Source organism: Ambystoma mexicanum, chromosome 7q (genome assembly GCF_040938575.1).
Source record: "Ambystoma mexicanum isolate Mex_15411 chromosome 7q, UKY_AmexF1_1, whole genome shotgun sequence".
NCBI lineage: Eukaryota > Metazoa > Chordata > Amphibia > Caudata > Ambystomatidae > Ambystoma > Ambystoma mexicanum.
In genome coordinates this window covers 81,121,297-81,141,425 of record NC_090941.1, presented here as the reverse complement: position 1 = coordinate 81,141,425, position 20,129 = coordinate 81,121,297, and positions in this window count along the sequence as shown.

Below are 20,129 nucleotides of genomic sequence, written 5' to 3'. Positions count from 1 at the left end.
TTTCTCAATTTACTCCTGTCCTCTTCACTGTCACACGCATCTGCTGACAGAATCTGTTCCTTTACCATTTTTGAAAATTCCGTAAAATCCTCCAATGGAGGAATCTCTGTGTTTTCCTCTAACTGTGTGGCTGTATCTCTTTGCAGAGGTGCCACTTTTAAATATTTTGGAATATCAGCCTCCACTTCAATAGGCTTATTTCCTGTTTCACCTTCATTTAAATCAAATAATATGCAATTGTCCTGGTGACAGCACACTGTCTCATTGGAATCATAAGGATACAGAGACTGAACTTTGAATATCCCTTTAGGTTGAAAGTGCATTGACTCCGGCAACATGCCCTGTGCATCTATATACCTCTCAGGGATGTTCCCAATCACTGTATTGTTGAAATCTGTAGTGTAATGTGATTTTTGTAGCTATTCCTAACACAGAATGTTCCTCCAAATACATGTTTTGACATCCTTTATTATCTACCATGATTTTGACAAGTCCATTCCAAATCTCCACCAATGGTGTATATTTACATTCCAGCCCTTGCTGCTTCATGGATTCATTCAAGCACACAAATGCATCAGAATCCTTCACTTGCTGCCCAATTCTATGCTTTAGTGTTATAGTGACTTGTCTGGTGAATGCAGGAATGGTAACATCCTTTTTCACTTGTAACTCAATTGCATATGGCACCAATTGAGCATAATGATACGCCTGTCTTTTATCTTCAAATTCAGGTGCAGGTCCTCCTAGTCGGGCCACACTTTTTGGTTAAGAAATCTAACACCATACACATTCTGTGCATAATGTCATTTCCCAAATAAAAATCATTCTGTGTCCCGCTTACTATCCACACATTGTGGTATATGGTTGTTTGGCCAATGGTAATTTTTGCATGCACCTTCCTGCAATTATATTTTCAAAGTCTGAATTGTCCAACCCAGAAATATGTTGAGTTTTAATTCTTAATATTGGGATTGCCTCCCTGTCCATTATTCTATGAAGTAGTTTCTCATTAATACAACTCCTTTCCTGTTCAAGTGCTAACATGGCTTTTACCATTTCAGAATGACCATTTATACCAATATAGATCCATGGCTGCTTATCTCCCATGTGTATTTAAGAAAAGTTTGTGATAGGTTTTTCTGTGGTTGCCTCAGGGATAATTTTCTGCTTGCACTTCTCCTCTTTTAGGTAAAAGCGCAATGTATGTTCATCTATTTCAGTCTGCCATTTCTTCCTAGGATCCAAATAGATCTGCATGGATTGTTTCTCTTTTTCACTTTGCATTTCATCCTGACACATCAGGATAACAGTGACACTAGGCACACAGCTGTTTTGAAGATGCTCCTCCACTGCATCATTTAATTTAGCAACAGTATGACATTTGTTTACACTGCTGTTTTGTGACTACCTTTTAAGACCTAATGTTTTTTTTGTTAGATACCACAGAACACCATTTACTCCATCAATAAGGGGTGACAACCTTTTCAGGCAATCTGTTACCATCAAGAATGGAATTTCACTGATAGATGTGATCAATTCTTCCTTTCTCATTCTGTGTTTTCCTATCTTTATGTCAACCTCAGTGACACCTTCGATAGGTACCTCCTCACCATTGAAATTATGTACTGGGCCATTTTGTTTCACTCAGGTCTGATTTTGTGGGGATCCTCCTTTACTGATACCTTTTACCAATTCTTTGGACATGATCGTGGCCTGTGCACCTGTGTGAATCATTGCAAATGTTTTTTCACTTCTCTGCCACACTAATGGGAGCATAATACCTGTCCTCAACTTCTTTCAATACACACAGAAAGTGTGAATTTCTGCTGATTTCAGGACTCACTTTGCTCAAGCCCTTCTCACTTTTTGCCAAGCACAGAGGCAAGTGAAATGACATTTTTCCATCCTTTTTGCCCATCTCATCTCGGGAATCTTTGTCTGTCTTGTCACGTTCAGAAGTCATCTGGGGTGTAGCCACTGTTCACCCCTCTGTTCAGGGACCATCAGCGTTTACACTGTGGTTCTTCAACTGAACATGCTCATAAACATCACATGGTAACTTGTCACTTGTCATTTTCTGACTCTGAGCACCTATTTGCATCTGGCATGGCATTAGTCTTTTTAGCCTCTTGAAATATATGTGGCCCAAGGTACTCTTCAGGGGACTGGCCTGTATCCTCCTTTTTCCTATTTGCATTTTATAGGCATTTTGAGTATCTAGGGAGAATGTTTTAACAGTCAAACTTACTTCTTCATCAGTTGTTTTATCATGGCATGTGATGTCTTTTTTTAATCTGTCTCTCTGCTCTTTTGGGAGTTCTTACTTATTTTCTCTGTTCTCCTTTTCATATGCACACACTTCAATAGTGTTATTTAACGCTAAGCTAAACCACACTCCTTTTTTAGGTGCAGTGGTATACCCTGCTTCATTTTCATTAGTAGGCATCTTCATGTTTAAATCACCAAGCAATTCAGGACTGTTACACAAAACTGGTTTATAGGATTCTGTATCTTTATCATTGTAGGTGCCATTAGCATTTAGTCACTTATTATCAGAAGCCACCAGATTGCTTCTCCGACCTTCTGCCCACTCATTTAATGGCCGTTTTTGAACTGCACAGAGTTTCCCTATCTGTTCAGACAACACTTTGACTTGGGCATCAAGGCATTCAAATCTGTCCATCTCCCTAGAATCCTCTCTTTTCAGCCTGGGCCGGTATTGGTTACTTTCACCCTGGTTAAATCTGTTCTGGAATCTCTCAGGAGATTGATTTCTATTTGAGTTGTTTCTGCACTGTTGTTTCATGGAACGTGGGGAACGTGGTGTGATCATTCTTTAGTTGTGATCCACTGGTGGTGGTGATTGATTATAGTGGCACAGGGTATAGTTCATGTTTTGTTTTTTATTTTGCGGGAACTGTCCCCTATGCTGATTTCTAGTTTCAATTAACTGATTCACATATCGTGGTCTGTCCTGATTACCATATACCATGGTAGTGAGGTTAAACCTGAGGTATTACCCAAATTGTTTGTTTACAATTGTTCAAATGAACAATTGACCAAATTTAAAGGGTCACAATTGACCTTTTCACAATTGACCGTATATATATATATAAATATATATATATATATCTCTGTTTGGTAATATATATTTATTTATATATATATAGGGGTTTTGGGGGGTTTGGCGTTAGGTGGGGGGTTGTGGGGGATTTCCCCCCACATATATGTTACAATTGACCTTCACAATTCGGTCAATTGTGAAAAGGTCAATTGTAATTTGAACAGTTGTAAAACGAACAATTCGTATACAACCAAACCTGCACTGCGCACCCAATGTCTGGTAGGGACTATTGTTTCTTTGTCCTTGATTTTGTCTCTGATTGTTATTCATGCTTGACATATCGGGCTGGTATCCCACCTGGCTCTGTCTCTCATGTATCTTGGACTAATGTAACTCTCTCTATTGCTAGGATCATGTGACTTAAACATCAGCATTTGGGATTGCAATCTCTGTGGTGCGCCTCTCTGATCCAATGTCATATTATTTCCTACAGAATTGTGGGCTGATTCAAGTGACAATTTAGCATATCTTATCTCCATTACCGTTGGTGAGGAGTCTTTAGATCTTGACTTGACTTCTTTAATTCTATCTCCCTCTCCACTCTGACAATATATGAATTCAGATAGTTTAGTGCCTTCATCTACAATCCATTCAAGGGACTTCTTGTGATCAAACTTGCAAATTAACTGTGATACAATATCTTTTTGTAAGCCATAAAAATAGGCAGTCTTAAACTCGGTTGAATTAGGACTAAATGATACATCAAAGCGAGAGAATGCTCTTTTTAATTCTTGGAGAAATTGGCGAAGTGACACATTTGGCGTGGCTGTCATGGTATATGCAGCTTTCTTTGCATCCTGCAGTGATTGATATGGTGAAAAATGGTGTCTAACCTCCTTTTGAAATTCTGCCCATGATTTATTTTCTTGTTCACTTAGGCCTCTGATGATGCTTGCAGTGGCCGCATCAAGAATTCAGTGAAAGTATTGTCTATATTGTTCCTTGGGTATTTTTAGGGCTTTAAATATATCATGCACTGCTTCCAGGTGATCCTCTATACAACACTCACCTCCCTTTTTGAATGGCTTAATCAAAGTCTTGATTGATTTCATTATTTATTTTGATAGGGCTACTTGGCACTATATTTGGAGTTCCATTAGGTTTTGTCTTTGGGGCTATAACATAATTTGGCACTAATTTAGTATTGTGGTATTTTGGGTGGTAATTTGGCATTACCTCATTTTGGTGGTAATTTAGTGGTGAGCAAATGGTTTACACTACCCCATATGATAAGACAAACCTTCTTTATAAACCTTTTATAACTATGATACACTTCGGGCTGACTGTAAACATCCACCCAGGCTTAGCACATTTATAAGGGAAGCCAGTAATATCACAAATATTATCACAATATGAGTCATTGTCCAAGAATCAAGAATTAGGTTTGTGAATAGTGAATTAAGAGTAGGTTTGGTAAATATCATTACAGTGAATGATTTTGACAGTTTTGTTTAATTAGGGCTTAATTTCTATGTTACTCTAGAGAGCCTTTAAGGCTTCTGAGTATGTGGCAGGGTGATGGTAGAACAAAATATGGAGCTATTTGTCCAAAGAGTCAGGCCTCAATTATACTTTCTCTTGAAACCTTCCCAGAGAATCGAGCACACTATAAAACAATGGTTTGTGTCCTTGGCATACTCAGACGGGTACATGATAGCTGGAAGGACATGCCTTTAATGTGGGAGAGCAGCAGGTTTTTGGGAATAGCTTGGGGTGCTTAGTTGTCTGGTTGCACAGGAAAAAACTGCATTGTATCTAGTTTGTTGTGGTGGGTGGCAGATTTCGCTCTTCTTACTGACTGCATATGATTAGGTCATCTTCAGGGAGATGCACATCAAAATGTAACTTGTTATTGTACTGACCAATTAGAATAGGACATTGTACTAACCAATAGGAATATTACAATGTACTAACCAATTACAATAGGGCAATTCCTAATAAAGATAACTCCAGAATGATACAAATGTTGTGCTTTTCAGTGCAAAGACACCAGGAGCCAGTTTACAGAAACTTTGCACCGGTGCAAAGGCAAAGTTGCACGGTATTAGCACTAGGGCAAAGTTTGCCCTTTTTTTAAAAACTCTAGGACATATTACAAAACTATTGCACTGTGACAAATGCACCTTGGATTTGTATAAGCACCTGAGAAAAAATGGCCCTAGTGCAAGAAAGATACATTTTGGATGCGTTTTTCCAGCAGGGCAAAGTTTGCCCTAGTGCTAATACCATTCCGTATTAGCAGTAGGGCAAACTTTTCCCTGTTGCAATAATGCCTTGAAAACCTATCTTTTTTTCCCTATGCCTACACCATGCCAAATTGCACTTGTCAGGGTGCAAACGTTTTCTAATATGTCCCAGTGTTTTAAAAAATAGGGCAAACGTTGCCCTAGTGCTAATACTGTGCAACTTTGCACTTGCACCGGTGCAGAATTTCTGTAATCTGGCCCCAAGTTAGCAGAGTGATTAAGAGAAACTGCAATCTCATTAGACTAGATCCCATACTACAAAGCCTGTTCGCAGGTCCACCTATGGTGGCATACAAAAGGGCCAGAAATTTAAGGGATACGCTTGTCAGGGCAGAAAGATTGTAAACACCCTCACCTAGAGTTCTAAAAAAAACAAAAACAGGCACATTCCCATGCTTGAACTGTCAGCATTGTTCCAGCATCATCAAAAGGGACCTTATTAGACACCCTAAAACTGGCAAAAAATTAAGGTCTATGGCTTTGCAACGTGCAATAGTAAAAACTGTATCTATGCACTAAGATGCCCTTGTGGAAAGTATTATGTAGGGCAAACCATCTGGAAAGCTAAGGACAGGTGGACTGCACATAAGTCCAAAATTAGAACGGCAAACATCAAATCACCTATATATAGCCATTTTCGGGACAACCGCCAGACAACAGCCCTGATGAGATGTGTGTTTTTGGAGATAACGCATACCTCCCCAGAGGAGGCGATTTAGCACAAAAACAAGCGCAAACTGAATTACACTGGATTTATCACATGGATGCAATAGCCCCACTGGGAATTAATGAGGAATTTTATTTGGGGCCAAACCTTTAGAATTCTCGAATATGAGACAGTTTGTTTAATTGGGCCACTGGAGGTGACTAGTGACTTGGACAGTAAACATCAGTAGCAGTTTCTGTAAAACATCTAATGAGGGTTAACTATATGTGATGTACAATAACCTAAAATGCTTTTCCGGTTCATCTATATCATCATAACTGCCTACAGACTGTCACATTGTAGGAAATAGATATATGTGACCACATTTTGTGGATCATGATACATAAATGGACTCCATTTTCTGATTAGGAATTAGAATGAAGAGAGGCGAGATTACCAGTATACAATTGACTGTAACCCTCATGTAACTTTATCACAGTGTCCATTATGATATGTGGCATATTTTTTTTCGGTTATCTACATACTATATTCAACATGATACATGACTAGGTCATCTGAGTGAGACTTCACTTAGACAACAACATACCTGTACATTTGGAATCGCAAAACATACACTTTGGTGGTAATCTTTTGACTTAACTAGACCAGCTAACATGATATAACCCTCTACTGATGTAGGGTAGACCATTGAATTGACTTTAAAAATCGACCCTGCAGTATCATTTTGATATCATTATGCTTTATCATTAGCATGTATACTAGGCACAGCAATATCTCATGGTTAACCTCAAGAGCTGTTGTTCTTAACTCACCTCACACTTCAATATGCAGCCAGTGGAGTGAGGTTTATATAATGGATACAAGGAACCACTGCTACAGAACATATATTTGTGTGCTGATCTTAAGGTATAGATCACCACAGATATTGGGAGACTTCTTGAGAACTATATTTTTTATGAGATCTTAGCTACCAATAACTGTATTCTCTTACTGATACATTCCAACTAAATCTTTGGCTCTATCAGGGAAGACAACTGAAGTCTTCTTTTGATGCCACTAACGTGTTTCCACATCTACATCTTCAAAACCAATACACCTCTAAGGAAGTGAGTAGATAGAGCATATAGCTGCTAAATTATATCATATAACATTATCTAGAGGTAATTGTATGAATACTTATCTAGAATATGGTTACACACTATAATGGTAATTTCTTATTTCACAGATATACTGTGTATCTATTTTTTGATTGTTGAAACGTACTTCGTCCAGCTCAGTCATGCTTATTCAGCCCCTTATGTCTCAACTAAAAGACTAGGTGAGTACCCCAAGTGAACACATTAATGATTGCTCTTGTTTTTTTTTCTAGAAAACCTGTTTATTTACTGAGCTCATATAATTTGTCTTAGTATACACTCTCAGGCCGATTCATGGAATAATTAGCGCGGCGCAAGTGGGCAAAAACGTGCGAATCGCAGTGGAATAGCGAAAATCGCAGTGCAAGTGCGAAAATCGCACGAAAAGCAGCGCACGTCGATTCATGGAAGTCCGTGCGCGAGAAAACCAGCGGATGTGCGATAAAAAAGTGCGCGGCGCACGTTGGCGCACAGGCCATCTAACAGCGTGCGCCAGGTCACAGCGAAAATCGCACAGGCCACAGCGAAATTCGCACATAGCGCGGCGCACGCAACAAAAGTAGGCGGAACACGGGCGTAACACTCGGAATGGGGAACAACTTGCCAAAACGTGGGCGTCACGGGGGAAGTACAGGGCACAAGTGCGCAGAACGCCCACACGCTCGCCTACAACACGTATTCATGGAATAGAATAGGGCAAAAAAGCGCACGCTCAAACCAGCGCACAGGCACAAACACGACCGCCACAAGAAAGCAGGCGGTAGCGTCTCTGCGGCTGTAAGAAATGTGCGCCAAAAGGTGCGCCAACAAATAGCACCTATATACTGCCATGATGAATGTCCTATACTGTGGCCCTCCAGGACAAATGACCTGCAAAGGGGTACCCACAAACACGGACACCCGCTGACAAAAAATATGTGTGCGTGTATACCGGGGTGCGCGGGAAGTCTCACACGCGATTTGGCTGGGTACGTGGATTTCAGGGGTGCGCGGGAAGTTACACACGCGATTTCAGCAGGGTACGTGTATTTCAGGGGTGCGCGGGAAGTTCCACACGCGATTGGCCCAGTGCGAGCAGGGTACGTGTATTTCAGGGGTGCGCGGGAATTTCCACACGTGATTTCAGCAGGGTACGTGTATTTCAGGGGTGCGCGGGAAGTTCCACACGCGATTTCAGCAGGGTACGTGTATTTCCGGGGTGCGCGGGAAGTTCCACACGCGATTGGCCCAGTGCGAGCAGGGTACGTGTATTTCAGGGGTGCGCGGGAATTTCCACACGCGATTTCAGCAGGGTACGTGTATATCAGGGGTGCGCGGGAAGTTCCACACGCGATTTCCCACCCATGTCTCCCACCACCCCCACCCCCCAGCCACCAGGGGCACCCTCCACCAGGCCCCCACTCATGTCTCCCACCACCCCCACCCCCCAGCAGTGCAGGGGCAGCCCCCACCAGGCCCCCACTCATGTCTCCCACCACCCCCACCCCCCCAGCCACCAGGGGCACCCTCCACCAGGCCCCCACTCATGTCTCCCACCACCCCCACCCCCCAGTCACCAGGGGCACCCTCCACCAGGCCCCCACTCATGTCTCCCACCACCCCCACCCCCCACCATCCAGGGGCACCCTCCACCAGGCCCCCACTCATGTCCCCTATCACCCCCACCCCCCCGCCACCAGGGGCACCCTCCACCAGGCCCCCATCCATGTGTCCCACCACCCCCACCCCCCAGCAGTGCAGGGGCAGCCTCCACCAGGCCCCCACCCATGTCTCCCACCACCCCCACCCCCCAGCCACCAGGGGCACCCTCCACCAGGCCCCCACTCATGTCTCCCACCACCCCCACCCCCCAGCAGTGCAGGGGCAGCCCCCACCAGGCCCCCACTCATGTCTCCCACCACCCCCACCCCCCCCAGCCACCAGGGGCACCCTCCACCAGGCCCCCACTCATGTCCCCTATCACCCCCACCCCCCCAGTCACCAGGAGCACCCTCCACCAGGCCCCCACTTATGTCTCCCACCACCCCCACCCCCCCAGTCACCAGGGGCACCCTCCACCAGGCCCCCACTCATGTCTCCCACCACCCCCACCCCCCACCATCCAGGGGCACCCTCCACCAGGCCCCCACTCATGTCCCCTACCACCCCCACCCCCTAGCCACCAGGGGCACCCTCCACCAGGCCCCCACTCATGTCTCCCACCACCCCACCCCCCAGCAGTGCAGGGGCAGCCTCCACCAGGCCCCCACTCATGTCCCCTATCACCCCCACCCCCCCGCCACCAGGGGCAGCCTCCACCAGGCCCCCACTCATGTCTCCCACCACCCCCACCCCCCAGCATCCAGGGTCACCCTCCCCCAGGCCCCCACTCATGTCTCCCACCACCCCCACCACCCAGCAGTGCAGGGGCAGCCTCCACCAGGCCCCCACTCATGTCTACCATCACCCCCACCCCCCAGCATCCAGGGTCACCCTCCACCAGGCCCCCACCCATGTCTCCCACCACCCCCACCCCCCAGCCACCAGGGACAGCCTCCACCAGGCCCCCACCCATGTCTCCCACCACCCCCACCCCCCAGCCACCAGGGGCACCCTCCACCAGGCCCCCATTCATGTCTCCCACCACCCCCACCCCCCAGCAGTGCAGGGGCAGCCTCCACCAGGCCCCCACTCATGTCTACAATCACCCCCACCCCCCAGCCACCAGGGGCACCCTCCACCAGGCCCCCACTCATGTCTCCCACCACCCCCACCCCCCACCATCCAGGGGCACCCTCCACCAGGCCCCCACTCATGTCCCCTATCACCCCCACCCCCCCGCCACCAGGGGCACCCTCCACCAGGCCCCCATCCATGTGTCCCACCACCCCCACCCCCCAGCAGTGCAGGGGCAGCCTCCACCAGGCCCCCACCCATGTCTCCCACCACCCCCACCCCCCAGCCACCAGGGGCACCCTCCACCAGGCCCCCACTCATGTCTCCCACCACCCCCACCCCCAGCAGTGCAGGGGCAGCCCCCACCAGGCCCCCACTCATGTCTCCCACCACCCCCACCCCCCCAGCCACCAGGGGCACCCTCCACCAGGCCCCCACTCATGTCTCCCACCACCCCCACCCCCCCAGTCACCAGGGGCACCCTCCACCAGGCCCCCATCCATGTGTCCCACCACCCCCACCCCCCAGCAGTGCAGGGGCAGCCTCCACCAGGCCCCCACCCATGTCTCCCACCACCCCCACCCCCCAGCCACCAGGGGCACCCTCCACCAGGCCCCCACTCATGTCTCCCACCACACCCACCCCCCAGCAGTGCAGGGGCAGCCCCCACCAGGCCCCCACTCATGTCTCCCACCACCCCCACCCCCCCAGCCACCAGGGGCACCCTCCACCAGGCCCCCACTCATGTCCCCTATCACCCCCACCCCCCCAGTCACCAGGGGCACCCTCCACCAGGCCCCCACTCATGTCTCCCACCACCCCCACCCCCCCAGTCACCAGGGGCACCCTCCACCAGGCCCCCACTCATGTCTCCCACCACCCCCACCCCCCACCATCCAGGGGCACCCTCCACCAGGCCCCCACTCATGTCCCCTATCACCCCCACCCCCCCGCCACCAGGGGCACCCTCCACCAGGCCCCCATCCATGTGTCCCACCACCCCCACCCCCCCAGTCACCAGGGGCACCCTCCACCAGGCCCCCACTCATGTCTCCCACCACCCCCACCCCCCCAGTCACCAGGGGCACCCTCCACCAGGCCCCCACTCATGTCTCCCACCACCCCCACCCCCCACCATCCAGGGGCACCCTCCACCAGGCCCCCACTCATGTCCCCTATCACCCCCACCCCCCCGCCACCAGGGGCACCCTCCACCAGGCCCCCATCCATGTGTCCCACCACCCCCACCCCCCAGCAGTGCAGGGGCAGCCTCCACCAGGCCCCCACCCATGTCTCCCACCACCCCCACCCCCCAGCCACCAGGGGCACCCTCCACCAGGCCCCCACTCATGTCTCCCACCACCCCCACCCCCCAGCAGTGCAGGGGCAGCCTCCACCAGGCCCCCACTCATGTCTCCCACCACCCCCACCCCCCAGCCACCATGGGCACCCTCCACCAGGCCCCCACTCATGTCTACCACCACCCCCACCCCCCAGCCACCATGGGCAGCCCCCACCAGGTCCTCACAATCCCCAATCATGTGCGTAATGGACAGCCTCCACAGCCAAAAAGCCCTACCAAGTAACCCATTCACCCACATGGAAATGGAAATCACATGTTACACCCCCAATGTTCATTAAGCTAATGAACCCATGTCCGTCACACACAATGGTTGCAATTGAATGGGAAAACACACAACATGACATGCATGAAACCAATGAGATGATACCACACAGTGAAGTATGGAAACAAAATTGTATTGAAAAAAATAAAGAATGCTAAAGAAAGAAAACAAACTACAATGTGAATGAGAAAAAAACACAAAACTGCAAATCAGAATCCAAAAAATATTTGCCCAAAGTCAAAAGTTAAAAAATCTCCATGCAATAAAGAACTATGTAAAAAACTACCAAGGGTCCATGAGCCCAACTGAACAAAGGAAACCTACTAAAAAACCTACCTAAAAATCAACTATATACAAAAAGTGGAGCAGTGTCCGTCGACTCCAAATCATAATAAGAAAGAAAGGAAACCTAAAACTAAAGAACTATATACAAAGGCGGCGGGCAAGTCCAGCGGCTCACTCCGTGGTGTCCCGGGCCAGGGCATCATCGAACTCCTGTTCGATGTCCCGGAGGCGGTCCAGTTCCACGGCCCCGAGGGTCCGCAGGGACGACGCCGTGTCCTCCTCAAACCCTCTGCGGATTGCCTCGAGGCACTCGGCCGGCCTCAGGGCCCTCCGCATGGAGTTCTCCGCCCTGACCATTGTGAGCCGCGCCTCTTCCGCCCGCCGCCGCTCCGCACCTAAGGCGTGGCCCAACCGCTGCCACACGGAAGACACTCTCTGTCCTGGGTCCCCCTGCCCTCCGGCCGATGCCTGCCCCTCCGATGTCGAAAGCCCCGAGCCTTCATTTCTCCCACCATGTTGCTGCTGCTGCTGCTCTGCCTCTGCCCGTGCACTGCCTCCTGCTGCCTGCACATTCTCCGCCGGCTGGGGTGCAGTTGTTGATGTGGCCAGCCCTGCTGGACCTCCGACTCCCGACTGTGGCAGGGATGCCTCCTCCACCAGCCTGGCCGCACCGTCAGAGGCAGCTCCACAGGGCACCCAGGAGACTGATGGGTGGGAAGATGGCACAGAGGACGACTGGTGCGTAGGGGGTCCAGTTGAGGAGGGGGTCGGAGCAAGCCCCATCAGATGAAGGAATCCGGCCTGGGTGACCTGTCCCAGCAGGCTGACGTGGTCAACGAGCCATTCGAGATGACGTGCAGTCTCTCCATGAAAAGACTGCAGGTCACCTCGCATGGCCCGTTGACGCAACGCCACACCAGCCAGGACAGGCTCAACCCGGACCTGGATGGCCACGTCCGCAGGCAGAGGAAGGCCAGTTGACGTCAGCTCATCCCCTGCCTGAAAACGGGTCTGGACGTAGGCATCCCTGCTGGTGCAAGATGATGCAGGGACAGGATCGGGGACAGGATTGCCCACAGGCACCTCCGCGGCCGCCTGTGCTGCCTCCTGTCCCTGGTCCTGCACTGCACCACTAGCACCAGTGGGATCCCCACCTCCAGACCCCGTCTCTGGTGCTTGCACGGCCCCCTCCTCCACCAAACCCCCCACCAACCTGGATGACTCCGTGCCATCTTCCCCTGTTGGGCCCTGTGGCGTCCCAGCTGCCCCTTCTGCTGCTGAGGAGTCCAACTGCAACCTCCGCCTCTTGGACCTCCTCCCGGCAGCTGCGGCCTGGGACGCGGCACCGGACTCCTCACTCCCCGACGAGATGACAACACGGGAGGGGAGCCGTGCCTTGCGTCTCCGGCTGGCGGTCGGATCCCCGGCGCTGTGCTCCACAGCACCTTCTCCGCCCTCTTCATCAGTTGACGCTGCAGACAGGGAGAAACAAAACACAGGCATCAGGGCAATGTACAATGGACACATACACGCATGACAGTTGCACATGAGTGGCATTGGCAAACCTCAGACATGTCATCACAATCCCCAACACACATGTCATTGCAACTCACACACATGAGCCATACCACAGCCATATCGCAACTGCCACCACCATCCCTACACATACAACAGCATCAGCAGCCAAAGGGGAGCCAGACATCACATGCAACACAGGAAGTGCACCACACATGTACACACAGCACCACACTTGCATGCATGTCTACACCTCTGCCAAGTGTTGCACTGTTCAGACGGGCATCCATGTCACATCTGCCAATCAGGCTTCCACATACCGCTGTCACATGCATCCATGTTGCATCACTGTTGCACCCTTGACAAATACACACACATGCACATGTACACAGTGCTCATACATGCAGCCGAAAACAACATACATGCCTGACATCACGAACATGTCTACTTACATACACATTCATTCAAACATGTGTGCACGCACAACTGCATTTGCCATGCAAGCCCACACACACAAGCACCATCCATGTCTCACACATTACAGCCCTCGCATTTGTCAGACCCACGGCCCTGTACACCCCCACCCATACTCGACCCCATACAAATTGATGTGCAACCGGCGCAATGCCGAATAATCACCACACGCACTGCTCACAATCAGGATGCATGTACACTCACCGCTCGACTCCAGACGGGTCTGCTTCTCTAGGACCTGGACGTGGAGCGCTGGGGATATGCGTTCCAGGACCCCCATCTGTTCTTCCGACAAGTGGCCCCGGCGCCCCTTGGCATCCGCTGCCTTCAAGAGGCGCCGGGCCTTGTTCAGGGTCCTGGACCTGAAGTCCTCCCAGCGCTTCCTGACATGTTGTAAGTCCCGGACTGCCACCCCCTCCGCGTTGATGGCAGTCACGATGTCAGTCCAGATCCGAGTCCGTCCTTCCTTGTCGGCGCGGGAACTTCCGAAGAGGGCATCATACTGCCCCAGGACTTGCTCCACCAGGACACCAACTTCGGTGGCACTGAAGCTGGTGCCCCTCTGCCTCTCTGGCCGGGGGTTGTCAGTGGTCACAGATGGTGGTTGCCCCGACATGACAACCCCAGAGGCAGGAGTGGGTGGGCAACTGGGTCCTGGGGCTGGGCTGTGGAGCGATGGAATTCCAGTCGGGAGTCTTCGGTTCCAGCAGGGGTGGTCACAGCAACAGCACCCCTGGCTGATGTGCAGGCAGCAAATGGCAGTGCACGTGGGCAGCAGGCAGTCAGGCAGCAGCAGATGGCAGGTGGGAGCGTGCTCGGGGCTCTGGGGGGCAGTAGTCCGGCCTTCTGGGCAGGAGCGTGGTCTTCCGTGTGCTTACGCGTGGCCAGCTTGGTACGGAGTGATTTGGCACGTGAAAATCCTGCACGTCAGCGTGAAAACCGAGGAAAGGCCCTTAGCGCGTAAGTGCGTCAGCACGCATACGCGAATCTATTGGACCAAAGGCCCTCAGCGCGTAAGCGCGTCTGTGACGTGACCCGCACGGGTGTTTCCCACACAGCACGTGATGACAGAGCACACGTGGAAAGACTGCACGTCAGAGTGTCATCGCGTGTAATTGGACAGCACGGCAGAGTCTCATTGCGTGTAATTGGACAGCACGTCAGGGTGTCATCGCGTGTAATTGGACAAAAGTGCGCGTACACGCGATTGGCCTATGTACGTGTATATCAGGTGTGCGCGGACACTTACACACGCAAGTACGTCAGCGCACCTGTATCCCGGTGTGCGCGGGAATTTCCACACGCTATTGGACTGGGTACTGGATTTCAGGGGTGCGCGGGTCACACGCTCTCCTACAACACGCGCAACGCATTAATTTGCGCGCTAAAAAAATAACAAGCTCAGACCCAGGATGAACATACCGTTCCTAGCAGCAGTGGGCGTGGCCTACCAAAGGAGGAGGAGGAGGAGGATAGTCAGGGCCAGAATATTCACACCCAGAACCAGCCTTTTCGGGATGCCTGATGACCAGGTGCATGGGAGGTACAGGTTTCCACCACACATCATACTGGACCTGGTGAGTGAGTGGGAGGATGACCTCACATCACCCACCCTGTGCTCCCAAGCACTCAGCCCCCTGGAGAAGGTCCTCAATGTACTGCACTTCTTAGCCACTGGATCATTTCAGCGGACAAGTGCCATTGTGGGTGGTGTTTCACAGGCCACCCAGTCACGCTGCCCACACCAGGTCTTGAACATCATCACTGCACGCCCATCAGTCCGCAGGCACATATACCTGCCCAGAACCCCTGCAGAAAGGCATGCTGCCGCCCTGGATTTCTACGCTGTGGCACGATTCCCCAAAGTGCTAGGTGCCATCGACTGCACCCATGTGGCTCTACGTCCCCCCAGGGCATCTGAGCACATCTATAGGAACCGCAAGCACTGGCATTCCATCAACGTGCAGGTAGTATGTAATGCCAAGGGAATCATCACCTCAGTATATGCCAACTATCCCGGGTCCACCCACGACAGCTTCATTTACCGAATGTCCACCCTAAGCCGGGACCTAGAAGCTGGGCGGCATGGCGATACATGGCTGCTTGGTGAGTATGAATGCCACTGCACATGCATGCATGTCAGATACTGAGCAAGGTCACAACCCCACCAATGATACCAATCACCACCTCCACAGCGGACAGTGCCTACCCTCTCAGCCCCCACATGATGACGCCAATTCGGAACCCCACCACGCCACCCCAGGTAAGATATAACGCAGGCCACATTACAACCCGGGGCATAGTGGAGCGCACATTCGGAGTGCTGAAGTCACGCTTTTGCTCCCTTGACCGTTCTGGCGGGCAGCTGTTGTACGCTCCCCCAGTAGTGTGCAGGATCATAGTGGCAGCATGTGTCCTGCACAACGTTGCAACACGCCGGGGCCTGGCCGTGGACATGGTGGTGCCCCCCCATCCCCAACCACATGCACAGCCGCTGCGCATGGGAGGGGAAAGGGCACGGGGGAGGCAGCCCGTACACAGCTAGTGGCTAATTACTTCACATAGAAATCACACCCCTGTGGAGTGCACACTGCCCTGCCACATTCCATCTGACAATCAATGATGACTCAACCTGACACTGACCCTGAATGTCTGGAGAAAGAACCGTGAAAACCATATCAGCCTGAGATTGTTCACCTGGAAGTGTCACAATGTGTGCATCCCTACCCACACAGACACCACCAATGCAGTTTTGTGAAGTTGCACATTCAAGCAGCTAAAATGAATGCCCACTTGCAAAATGCAACAAGAGGACAGTGCCATGTCAGCCAACCCAACCCCAGCACCGCCACACCACACACCGTGCCATGTCATGCTATTTGCAGGTAAACAAAGTAATCCACACAACATGACACTAGTGTCACAATGTACAGTGTCCCTATTAGATACTTGCAACACCTGAAATGCTCACAGTAATGCCGGACCAACAACAAACTTGAGCACGTACTACCATTAACATGACATCACTAATGTTAAATATTAGTAGTCTCACCACCTGGAAATGCCTGCACTCCCACCACTACCAACTGTGCAGTGTTGGCGCCATGTAGAGTTGTAGGTGCACTGCTGCCAACATGGACCACATCTCCAGACTAGAGGTCCTTGTGTAGACATGAGGAAGGGACCTGCAAATTGGGAGGTAGACACAGAAGATGAGTTACACATCAATGCAACATGCAGTGTACAACACAACAGCAATATGCACTAGGAATGTATACACAGTATTGACTACAGACTGCCCACACAGCTCATGGGAGTCCAACGTCACTGTGTAATTCACTGTCACTTGGGCACACCCTTTGCAAGCCCATGGAAACGGGAAGCAGGAGGGGTGTGTGTGACTCAAACCCAAGCATCTGAAGCAAATACATTACAAGCCTGCATGTGCCCAGCCACAATGCAGCGTATGCCCACAGGAACCACGGAAGCCAACAAATCGTCCCAAAAAAATTGGGAATAAAATAAATAAAAATAAAAATAAAAATAAAAAAAAATCAAAAATGGCCATTGAAGGGCCCGGGGTGGTTGGGGAGGCCACCCAGGAGGTCCGAGGACAGGATGCACACCAGAACCCACCTGCGTGGATCCTGGGAAAAAAAACACCTCCATGGGCTCATGGCCCACACGGCTACCCTATTGTGGGAGTATCACTGCTGTCGCTATTATCACCCTGTGCAGCTGCATCCGGAGGTGGTTGCACTATGGGAGGCAGCCCACGCAAGGCCTTAGTCTGCTCCTCCATGGCTGCAAGCATGCAGGTGTGGTAGGTCTGGTTCTGGAGGATGAGTGTGCGCAGTTCCCCATGCAACAACTCACGGGATGCCCGGACCTCCGCCCTCGTTGCCTGCATCTCAGCTGAGAGCGTACGGGTGAGACGCTCCAGCTGCTGTTCTGTCCTTTGGTGTGTTGAAGCCTCAAGCTCAACAAGAGTCGTCCTGAGGTGAAGGAGCTCCTGCCTCAGGGCTTCCCTGTGGCCCTGGGACTCAATGGAGATGGCCTCCTGCAGAGTCGCCAGTGCCGCCCGCCTGTCCCTGTTGGACCCCAACATGTCCTCCCTGTGTGACTGGCAGATGGAGTTGGTTGCCTGCTCTAGTCGCTCCATCAGCCTTTCAGGGGGGACAATGGAAGTGGCCACCCTATCCATGGCCTGAGCCATCATCTCGGATGATGCTGCCTGTTGGGTTGCCATACCGTAAATGGATTGCTCCCATGCGGTATTGCCAGGTGGCGTACGGCCACCACGTCGGCGGGCACCACACCTGTCTGGGGCAAGGCGAACTGCACCTTGCTGTGCCGGCACTGCCTGAGGCTGCAGGACTGCATTCCCCCTCTGATCTGCTGGCCCAGGAACAGGATCAGATGTCGCGGAGTGTGACCCTGCATCCGTAACCACCAAAGGCGTAGCTGGCAACACTGACATCCCCATTGAGGGTTCTGACCCTGGTGCAGGTGGGTGAGACAGAACAGAATCCCTCCCTGGAACACTCACCTGCGACGGCACGTAGGTCTCATCCGAATCAACACCTGAGTACAGCTCGGGGGAGGTGCAGCCAGAGACACCCCTTGAGAGCAGGACCTGCAGCACTTGTGGGTTCTCCCCACCACCACACCACGTCCCTCACTGGTGGTTGGTCGGCCCTCGGACCCCTCCTGGGTCTGCACCATCTCCACAACCCCAGCAGTATCAGGTGCGTCTTCCCCTGCAAAGACATTAAAACAAAGAAATGGAAACAGGCATTAGCACCATGGCACACAATGAGGGCTGAGAAACAAGAGAACCAGTACTTGTTTGACACATGTCCCACATGACTAAAACCCTCCCATGCATGCACCCTCACTGCGTATGAAGGGCAGGCAAATGGCACACACTGATGACACCAAGATGGAAGATGAACACATTTTCTGCATGCTGCCTGGCAGTGGCATCACACATTGGCCTGTGATTGGCAGGTGAAACACACATGCCATCACACAGATGGCATGTACCATTGCTATTGAGTGAAGATGGAGAGGAGGGCAGCACCTATTCATTCAGTCCAGTTCCCGCATGTAATAGCTTTTCTAATTCAAACAGGTCAGATTCTTTACCTGGAGCTGCCAGTCCGAAATGGTGCAATTGCACAGGGACATGTTTGTACAAATGATATCCAGGTAACAAAGTCACTCCACTTTACCATAGCCATGTCAGACATGTGACTAGAGGACTGCGACATGCCTAGTAATAGTGGTGGAATGCAAACAATCTGACTAAATGAACAGTGAAAAATCAAGCAACAATGTTGTGGCAAGGTGACACTTCAAGGGCAACTGGCGTGCAGTTGGGCTAGATGTCTACTGTTGGCAGAAGGGATACTGCTATGGCCAAATGCAGCTGCGCAGGATGTATTGCATGAAGCACATGGCTGACCCATACGACTCAGGCGCACACACTCTCACCTGTCACACAAACAGAAGCCCTCACACACACCATGCACATGGATGACACACACATGCATGTGCACTCACCGGACAATGCCTCGTAATCAGCCAGATCTCCCACGCCTTGGATCTGTTCCTCCGTGACGTAGGTCCCAGCGACTGACTCATGTGGAGTGAGTTCCATGTCTACTACTGGAGACCCACCTCCAGTCACTAGAGTTGCGGCATGACTTGAGGCCAGCTTACTCTTTGCCCTGCGCTTTAGGTCATTCCAGCGCTTATAGCAATCATTGGCTGTGCGCCTCACGATTCCAAGGGCACTTACGATGTCCGCAACGGTCTGCCAGTGTGCCTGGCGTTGTGCAGGTGTGGTCTTGGATCCTGCAACAATGACCATCTCGTTGTCATGTGCGGACACATACTCGACAAGTGCATTCAGTTCGTCATCCGTGAAGCTGGGCTTCCTGGATGGGCCGGACTGTGTAGCCGTGTCTGGGGCATCAGCCTGTGCCGGACGAGCACTCTTCCTCTTCCGCTTGGAAGGTGGTGGTGATCCTGAGTGTCCTGCGCCGCTCTGGACACTAGGGGCAGGAGCCCTGGTGGACTCTGTATCAGGAGTGTGGGATTGCACACTCAGCATGGGAGTTGGTGCAGGCATTGGCTCTAGTGTGATGGTGTCAGGGGGAATGTCAGCAGCATGGACTAGGACCGACACTGTCCGGGCTGGGTGTGTGAGGGCTGGGGTGGATGGAGCCGCAGCTGCCCCTGCAGCCTCTCCGCCCTGCCTACTTGGTGCAGCAGATGACCTTGCTGCCCCAGATGCACGTGGCATGGTGACATCAACGTGCACCAGCGCACGTGTCATAGGCCTGCTGACCTGGAAGTCAGCCATGGAGTCAGCCAGGTCTGGTGCCACAATGGGCT